This window comes from Pempheris klunzingeri, chromosome 3, assembly GCF_042242105.1.
Source record: "Pempheris klunzingeri isolate RE-2024b chromosome 3, fPemKlu1.hap1, whole genome shotgun sequence".
NCBI lineage: Eukaryota > Metazoa > Chordata > Actinopteri > Acropomatiformes > Pempheridae > Pempheris > Pempheris klunzingeri.
Window position 1 is genome coordinate 7,033,435 of NC_092014.1, and position 8,596 is coordinate 7,042,030.

Sequence of the window (8,596 nt, forward strand, 5' to 3'; positions counted from 1 at the left end):
CAGATAAATCAGTCACATTTCATTTGGTCTTAATTATTTCTCATAAATACTATACATAATACATAAAAACTGTAACCATTTGCATTTTTATACTGGTCCAACAATTAACATAACTGACCTGTGACCATGCACCCACCTCTCACTGGCATTCCAGTAATTCAATTTCAAGATCTGCCACTATTTTTTGGCAAGATTTTGTCGCTTTCTTGATGAGATGCATTTTGAACAGCTCCTTTGCTGGTAACCGGGAAAACATAAGGATGATGTTTGAAGATGTTGCTACACGTGTGTCCTGCATCCCTAACACATTAAAATCAGAAAAGATGCAGTAATCTCACTATCGACACATCCAGGGAACGCACCTTATTTGTTTTATTGATGATGCTGCTCTATGAACAACAAATCCGTGTTGAAATTATAGAAGCAAACGAAATCTGTAGGCTCTTTTTAATTGACTTCAGCTGCAAACTAATATTAGCTTTCCACAGACCGGACCAACACTGCTGTGAAGAGTACAACAAGATCCTGTTGTAACATTACATAAAGGAGCTTTTTGTTTTCTGTAACACTACACACAGCCTCAGAAATAATTCTACAGCAACCTCTGCTTATGTACACAGTTGATCGCTGACTAAAGAAGCGTAAGTAATTCTAACAACATGAACTTTCCTGTGGCTGCGGAGAGATATTGGTACTTTTCTCACACATACACACACACTTTCAAACCAGCTAGAATCTGTCTCACACACACACATGTGCAGTCAGTGGGTGAACTATATGAAGTATTCAGGTCCATTACTTGAGTATTAATACACCACTTTGGAAATATTCCACTACAAGTAAAGGTTCAGCATTCTAAATATAAATAAATATCAGTAAATTCTTACCGAGGTAAAAATATGAGCATTATAGCAAAATCTACATGAAGTACTCATTGTGCAGTTAGATGGTCCCTGTCAGTGTTTTACTTTTATATCTGATGTTTCTGGATCAATATTACTGTTGCAGTATGTTGCATTTTACTGTTGTAGATGTTTAACTTTACTTTTAACTCCTTTATATACTGTTGGGTAGTAAAATCTACAGCAATGCATCATGGTCTTTAAGATCATCATATGTTTGTAGCATCGTTGTCCCGTGAGGGCCATATATCTCTGAAAAGTAAACTTTTCCCTGTTTTCGGCTTTGTGATGATGCATTTTCAAGCTAATCCAAAAGGGCTTTAAATTTTTTATTCGGCTGAAGATGGAGGAGAATTTTCTCTGCCCCAAAAGGATCACTTAATCCTTCAGTTTATCAAACACTCAAAATCAACACATCTGGAGATATGTGGTTTTCTTGTATTGTTTGTACTTATTTATCACTTACTTATTTCGTACTTATTTATATATATGTATACACTCCTCCAAGCTTTCCTTGTATTCGCACCAACAGATGGAGAGCAAGCAAATATTCCTCACACACAGCTCATCCTCTTCCCTTGCCCTCAGTCAGTCGCTAATTATGGAACTTGTTGTCTCTTGACTGACCAATCAAAAGAAGGAAGTAAACAAAACCGCAGCTTAACCACAGGTAGACCCACGTATCAGGATCGTCCTATGAATGTAAATTCCAATACATTAATTGTAAACACTTTAAAAACATTAATTTGCATCTCAAATAACTGGAAGCTTGGTAAATAAGGACCCAGGGATAATAATGAAATAAGCAAGTCTCTCTGTAAACTTAACCTTTAGACCTTTTCATAACATTTTTACTTGTCATAACAGGAAAAGCGCAGGTGAAACAAATTTCAGTGAAATGGTGGCTCAGTTCCATCAAGTGTCAGATAAGAGAGCCAAGATAATGAGCCAGTATGCACAATACTGGGAGTCTGCAACTAGCTTACCTAAATGGAATGCAGTTGTTTTTAATGTTAACAATTACACCTGTGCCTTTCCTGCTATGACATGCCAAACGTCTGCTGTGACAGAGGTACATACCAGGGCTCTGGAATTTAAACAAATAAATGAAATGAAGACATCATGAATAGTATTGGTTACACCTGTGTTTGACAAGTCTTAAAGCTGTTTGTAGTGAAATAAGTCTATACAGGCTTCAGTCTGTTTCAGGCAAAGTGCTCGTTGGGTCATGTAACAGTGTCTGAAACCCCCCTTTTGAATTGTGGAATTGGGGGCTGCTTCTAATAATTTGACGTGACAATCATGGCCACTTTATACAGTGATCTGCCATAATCCAAGTTTTTAACTTCTCTACCAAACTCTTTTTTTAAATTTCTTCAAACAACTTTTTCCTGTCATTTTGTGTTTGTACAATTGACTGTAACACCACAAAAGAAAAGATGGACTGTCTGAAAATTGCGTGCTGTTATCTCCATCTGTATGATTCATTGCATCGAGACAACAAAGCACAGAATTTTTGGAGAGAGATTGATGAGGCGATGAGATTTCACCAGGAGGAGTGTATTGACCACGCTTCTCACTCCATCTTTGAGCTTGGCCATTCGGAACAGGTATAAACACTTGTGCCGTCAGACATGGGCAAAAAGTTGGATGGCCTAGTTTGTTTAGAGCATAATAAGGTCTTGTGAATGATAAAGGTGGACATTGCCCTAACAGGTGCAATAAAACTAACAAGGGGGTGATGGAGATTTCAAACAAGCACAGTCTAGAGGTCTATCAGTCAAATTAAGTGGAAACACCTGTGTGAGTGTACAATGGGTCTGTAGGGGCTTTAAATCTAGCCCTAATGGAGGCTTCGCTTCCACTCCTTTTGTCCACGATCTCTCAATGCTGTGTCATCTTAGGCAAAGGGGAAAACAAGGCTTTTCTTCTTTACTAAGCTCCTTTTTTGAGTTCCAGCTTGTTAATCAATCCCTTCCTCCTAGTCTTTTCTTTTACTGACTCCCTAATGGTGGAAGGACTATCTTCTCTCCCTAATCAGATCTGCAAAGTGACTCTCAATTTCCATAAAATTTAAGTCCCTAAGAAGCACTTGACATCACCATCTCTCCGCCAAATCACATTGTCTTTGTTCTCCTTTTCATTTATTTTTCTTTTATAAATCCTTCGCCTTTCCTCTCCAAGCACCTTAGCCTGTACATGACTGCTTTAAAGAAAATTGCATGGTAACAGCAGAGGGCTCTGACCTTGCATTCCTGATTTTTTCTTTTGCTTATTATTTCAGTCATACAGGAGCTGGGGCTCACTCTGCTGTTCCATCCGAGCTAATTCACTCTGAATAAGAGTGCCAGCTAAATGCCTCAAGTGTAAAATGGAAAACCTTGGCCTGCAGACAGGGAAAAGCGGGTGGGTGGCAAGGTGTTGAAAGACAGGGTTCACATGCATTAATGCGAGGAGCCAGCCAGAGCCTTGGCTCCACTGAGAGCAAATCAATGGTCTCGCACCTGGAAAACTGCTCAAGGTTTAGTTTGGATGTTTGGGTCAATAGTTAATATATCAAGAAACATACATCATCAGTGCACTGACTAATAATGAATGAGTGAGATTTTGTGGTCACTGCCTGAATAAATAATAAATAAATTAATAAATAAATAATAATCTACAACAGAAACCAATGATTATTTCCATTCTAGCTTCGTCCATTGTCCATTGGCAGATTCATCAATTCATCGTTTAATCAATTAAATGTCAAAAAACTAAACTAAACTAACCCAACGTGACATCTTGAAAATGCTTGATTTGTCCAAGCATCAATCCAAAACCCAAAGATACTACTAATACTGCTAATACCACTACTACTATTACTACTACTACTGCTCTGGCCTGCTACAAAGCAAAGGTACTGCTCAACCTAACATTAGTTGTTGTCTTATTGTCAAGAAAAGATGTATATGGGACCTTAAGAAGTTAATTACTATGTGACCCTTTAGGCCAATTACCTGCCAACTCCTGTATATCAGTGATATGACTCCCATTTTCCTCCGTGCTCTGATGAAGGCCACTGGGCCGAAACATTAGCATGTCTGTTGATATGGCCAGAATAAATTGGTGAAACCTAAATTAATAAACTTCGTCCTGAAGAGCTGTGTCTAAGCTACCTTTTACCTTTGCGTATTGGGTATTCAACATTAGAACCATAAGACTTTGGTTTAGCACTATTTAGTGTTGATGCTTTGTTTTATCCCACCATGAGGAGTTATGTAAGTCTAGTCTATACTACATTAGGCATTGTGGTAGTGTTATATCCAATTTTTTTTGTCACTGTTTCACAACTTTCACAACTGCAGTCATGACTTCAGAGCCCAATGTGAGTGTAGACAGTGACAGAAAATATCCCCTAACCCTAACCCTTGCACCAGGAAGTCAGTATGTAAGCTTAGATGGAAGTTCAGAGCAGACACCGTAACCACTGTAATTATTGTTTTGGCCACTTGGGGGCAGAGATACACAACACAGACATTATTACATTTTGAACTGATAACGTAGACTGTAGATAAGAAGTGGATGTAGCCACCATGGCGTCACCCAATTGTGGACTGCCGCTTTGAAGCCTCGCATTTTGTTTTACGGGTATCGCCATCTTGGATTTTTGGAGCCAGAAGTGAGTGGTTAGTTACAATGTAGTCCCGCCCTGAAGCATACTCTGTTTCATCATCTATTTTCCTCTGAATGGGACCAGAATTTACTCACTGAACGTCACGGTGTGGTGACTAGCACTTGGAACTAGTGATTGAGACCACAAACTGAGGTAATAAATCAAGTGACAGTTCAGGTCATTTTCTCATAGACTTCCATTCATTCTGACTTATTTTTGCAACCAGCAGAGTCGCCCCCTGTTGGTCATTAGAAATAATGCAGGTTTAAGACATTGGCCTCCCTTTTCAGACCCAGAAACTATGTCCACTTCTCTTATACAGTCTGTGGTGATTTGGAGAACTTGTTTGCAAACAGCTGTCGACTGCCATCGAGCAGTTACGGAGCAACATAATGATTCATTTGGAGTCTTCTTTCTGACCACCTGGCGAATGTAAGTCTCTCTCCTGTCAGCTCGTGTTTCCAGTCTCCACAAACTCTTGAAATATCTGGCTTGGCTAAATGCTCCAGTATGTTCACCAGGTAGTTTGTTAACTTTTGTTCACCAGGTAGTTTGTTAACTTTGTCTGTCTGCCGAGCTTTGTTGTCATCACAGATTGCCAAAACTACAAAAATGAAACCCAGGTTGTAATAAACCAGAATTGTCCTTTCACATTGCAAAAGCATCAAATTGAAGCAGTAACAAAAGTTGCAAATCTTCTATACTGACTGTCACTCAGCCCACTGGGTCTCATCTTCCTGACATGGAGCAGTGAGAGCAGCTCTGCCATTAGAGAGGGAAGAAGAGAGAGCATGTTGCGTTGACTGGAGTGTGGGCCTGTCAATCATCACTAACAGCTGCATTTGGCATTTCAGTCAGGTACAAAAGGTGTGTTTGGTGCCAAAGTATCTCAAGTCAGACAGGCATTCAGACAGTGTGCCTGAATAACAATAATTCATCAGAGTAAAGTGGGAATAACAGGGAAGAGGATGAGGGGGGTAAACATAGTTCAGGATGGAGCTGCAGCCGTGCTGTTGTGGCTTTAAAACAGAAAGGTAACATACATACGTCTTCAAGGTTCATCCACTACCATCTGTTCTCCGGCTGTAGCAACTCCTGCCTTCTTCTCCCACTCACACACACACTCACAAAAGCATACATACACACACTCTCACCACTCAACATGTCCTTCCAGGTTCATTAGCATATAAATAACTCATACAAACACAAAAACACACACCAAGGCAATGGTGCTATTACACAGATGCCTTTTCCAGTAGTGTTAAGAGGTGAATGTAGAACATTAGTGGGTAGAGGCAGATTCAAACAGCGTGCATTAGTGTGTGTGTGTGTGAGCGTGTGTGAGCGTGTGTGAGTGTTGTTCCAAGCCTGATGCAAAGGCTTTTAGGCTAATTACATGAGAGGAGCGTGTTGCTATCTAGATGAATTTTAATCTTGGGCTTACTTTTCTCTTGCTCCTCCTCAGACACACAAATATTACGTGCAGGCATACAGTCCACTGCCCTGCTCCAATAGACTGCTGCTGCTGTTGCATTTTTAAATTAGGGAGTCATTTTAATGGAATTACTTACTCTTATGAGTGTGTGTGTGTGTGTGTGTGTGTGTGTGTTTGTGTATGTGTGTGTGTGCTGTCCTGTCTTCCACAACTAAACTCCATGATCATCTCAATATAGAACATGATGTTCTGAGCGTGACTTAAACAGCCTCTCCTTGCTTCGTTGCTGATACCTCACATGCTGACCGCGCACTTCATTCAGCGCCTATCACTTCCTTTCCTGCTTTAACTGAGACTTAAGAAGACAGATTTTTGTAGTTCAGGCACTTTGTTTGTTGTTTTCAAATCTGATCTAACAGCGCCCTCTGTCAAGAGAACATTAGAACTGCAACCAAAACTTTTGATTTGACATCTAAAATAATGCCACAATCAGATGTGAATGGGGTTTATAAAGGTGGTAAACTGATACGGGGTCATCATTTCCCATTTGTCTGACAAAAGTGTTCATTTTCCGAAGAAGAAGTAAATGTTTCAGGCTCTGAATTTATATTTGCGTCAAAGTAAAATCTGATGTCAGCCTTTGCAGAAATGTATCTTCCAATTTAGCCATCTGTAATTAAAGCAGCTTTTATAAGATAGTACCTAAAATATATCAATATTCCTTAGTTTGGGGCATTTTAAACTATTTTATACTTGTCATTAGTTTACTGATGATGATGCGTTTGCTGGTCTCATAACCTTCAATTCATCATTTTCTTTTACTGTTGTGGGTTTAATGGCATGATCTGATCATGAAAAGAAAACAGCTGTGATTAATTAAGACAGAAAATAGAGTGGAAACACAGTGGAATATTTAGAATATTCACTGCAATATTACACCAAAAACCCATCTGGATTAATTTTTAATGACTGAATAATTGATATTCACTGACTGTGTTCTCCCTAACTTAGATGACATCTGCTTTCTTGGCTTTCGCAGCAACTGAGCATCTTTTTTAATGTAATTTATTCCCTCACATCTCTCCAAAACAACTGAAAAGAGTAAACCGAGATGATGTTGATGATGTTTTGAAGAGGAAAATGTGTCAGTTCTAATCGATTCTCTCTTGTGGACCTCACAGCCTCCCACCTCAGCGTCTGCGGCTTCATCCAGCTGGATAGTTTCTGCTGGGTCCACTTCCTTTGGCTCGCAGTCACCATCTTGCTAACAGCAAACAGTCGGTGGGCAGAAAGGAGTCTGCTGGAGTACTCAAGGTCTGCGGACCCAACTGGCGTGCGTTTGAGGAAGATTATTCTTGTAGTGAAACTGGCCCTGAAACAGTCTGGATCCTGTGGATGATTAGTTTCTCTGGCAGGGAGTCTGTCAAGCAGAGGGTCTCCTGTTGCCTTGGCTGAGTGAGAGGCTTAATTTTCCCAGAGACACTGACTGGTTTATGCAGACATGGATGCTTTGGCCTGTCTGGCTATTTGACAGAGAAGAGAAGAGAAAGTGTGGACACATTGTGATGATGAAAAGAGACACTAGTTGAGGAAGCAGCTCGGAGAGAAACCCAGACTCTCAGTTTAAGCCTGCATCGTACATGGTGACTATTGTTCAGTCTTACTCAGAGTGGTGCTCTCCTTCACGTTCACACCTGAAAACTGCAACAAAAAAGCACATCCACAGTCTGATGGAGAGCCTCTTAATGACTTTAAGTCTTTGTTGCTGTACTTTACCTGATAGAGGAAATAGTTGGCGGCTGAATGCATTCTATTTTATTGAGACGGTTGCTTTTTTAATCTGTGTTAATATTTGGGCTGATATCTGGGTTGATTGAAGCTGTTCCCAGTGAGGGAAAACACACACATAGCTTGGTGAGTCTGGTTATTGCAGCATGGTTTTCATTATTTAATCCTTGCCAGAGCGATTTATTGACAGTTTGAACGTTGCCAGTTTGCGCAGCGATTAAGAGGATAGTGTAATATTTTCAAATCACTTCCCACTGCTGTCACAGCTCATCTTCAAGGTGTTTGGGCTAAAAGAGTCCCCGGGGCATCCAAACACCAACTCAAAGGTTCTGGGAGTCACCAAGTTGTTCAAAGTATTAATTAGTTGATCGGTGTTAGTTGTTCTTTAATCTGACGTTCAGATTTCCTGTTTCTCTACGACACATGTAAAAAAGCTTTAGATAATGGAAGCACTTGATATCTGAAGAGTGAACAAAGGCTTGTAAGTATTTGTAGTTTGGGTGTAAGATCAGGTCAGACTTCTCCGTACTGTGGTGGCTACGGGGCGGAGGTTAGGACCACTGCCAGTTTCCATCAAGCACTGCTGCTGCTTTCAGGACCACATGCTGCCCTCTGTTAACAGCAGTAGTACTGAGAACTGTGTCTATCATCTATGTAGGTGTTCACTGATAATCCTGCATTAATAATCTTAACAAGAGCCTGAATTACCAAGAGGGGAAGGTGTTCACAGCTTCCACTAAAGCCCCAAGGTTGTTTGTGTGGGGAATATTTTGTGATAATTTGACTTTGACTGCAAATTTGTTTGGTAATGCAATA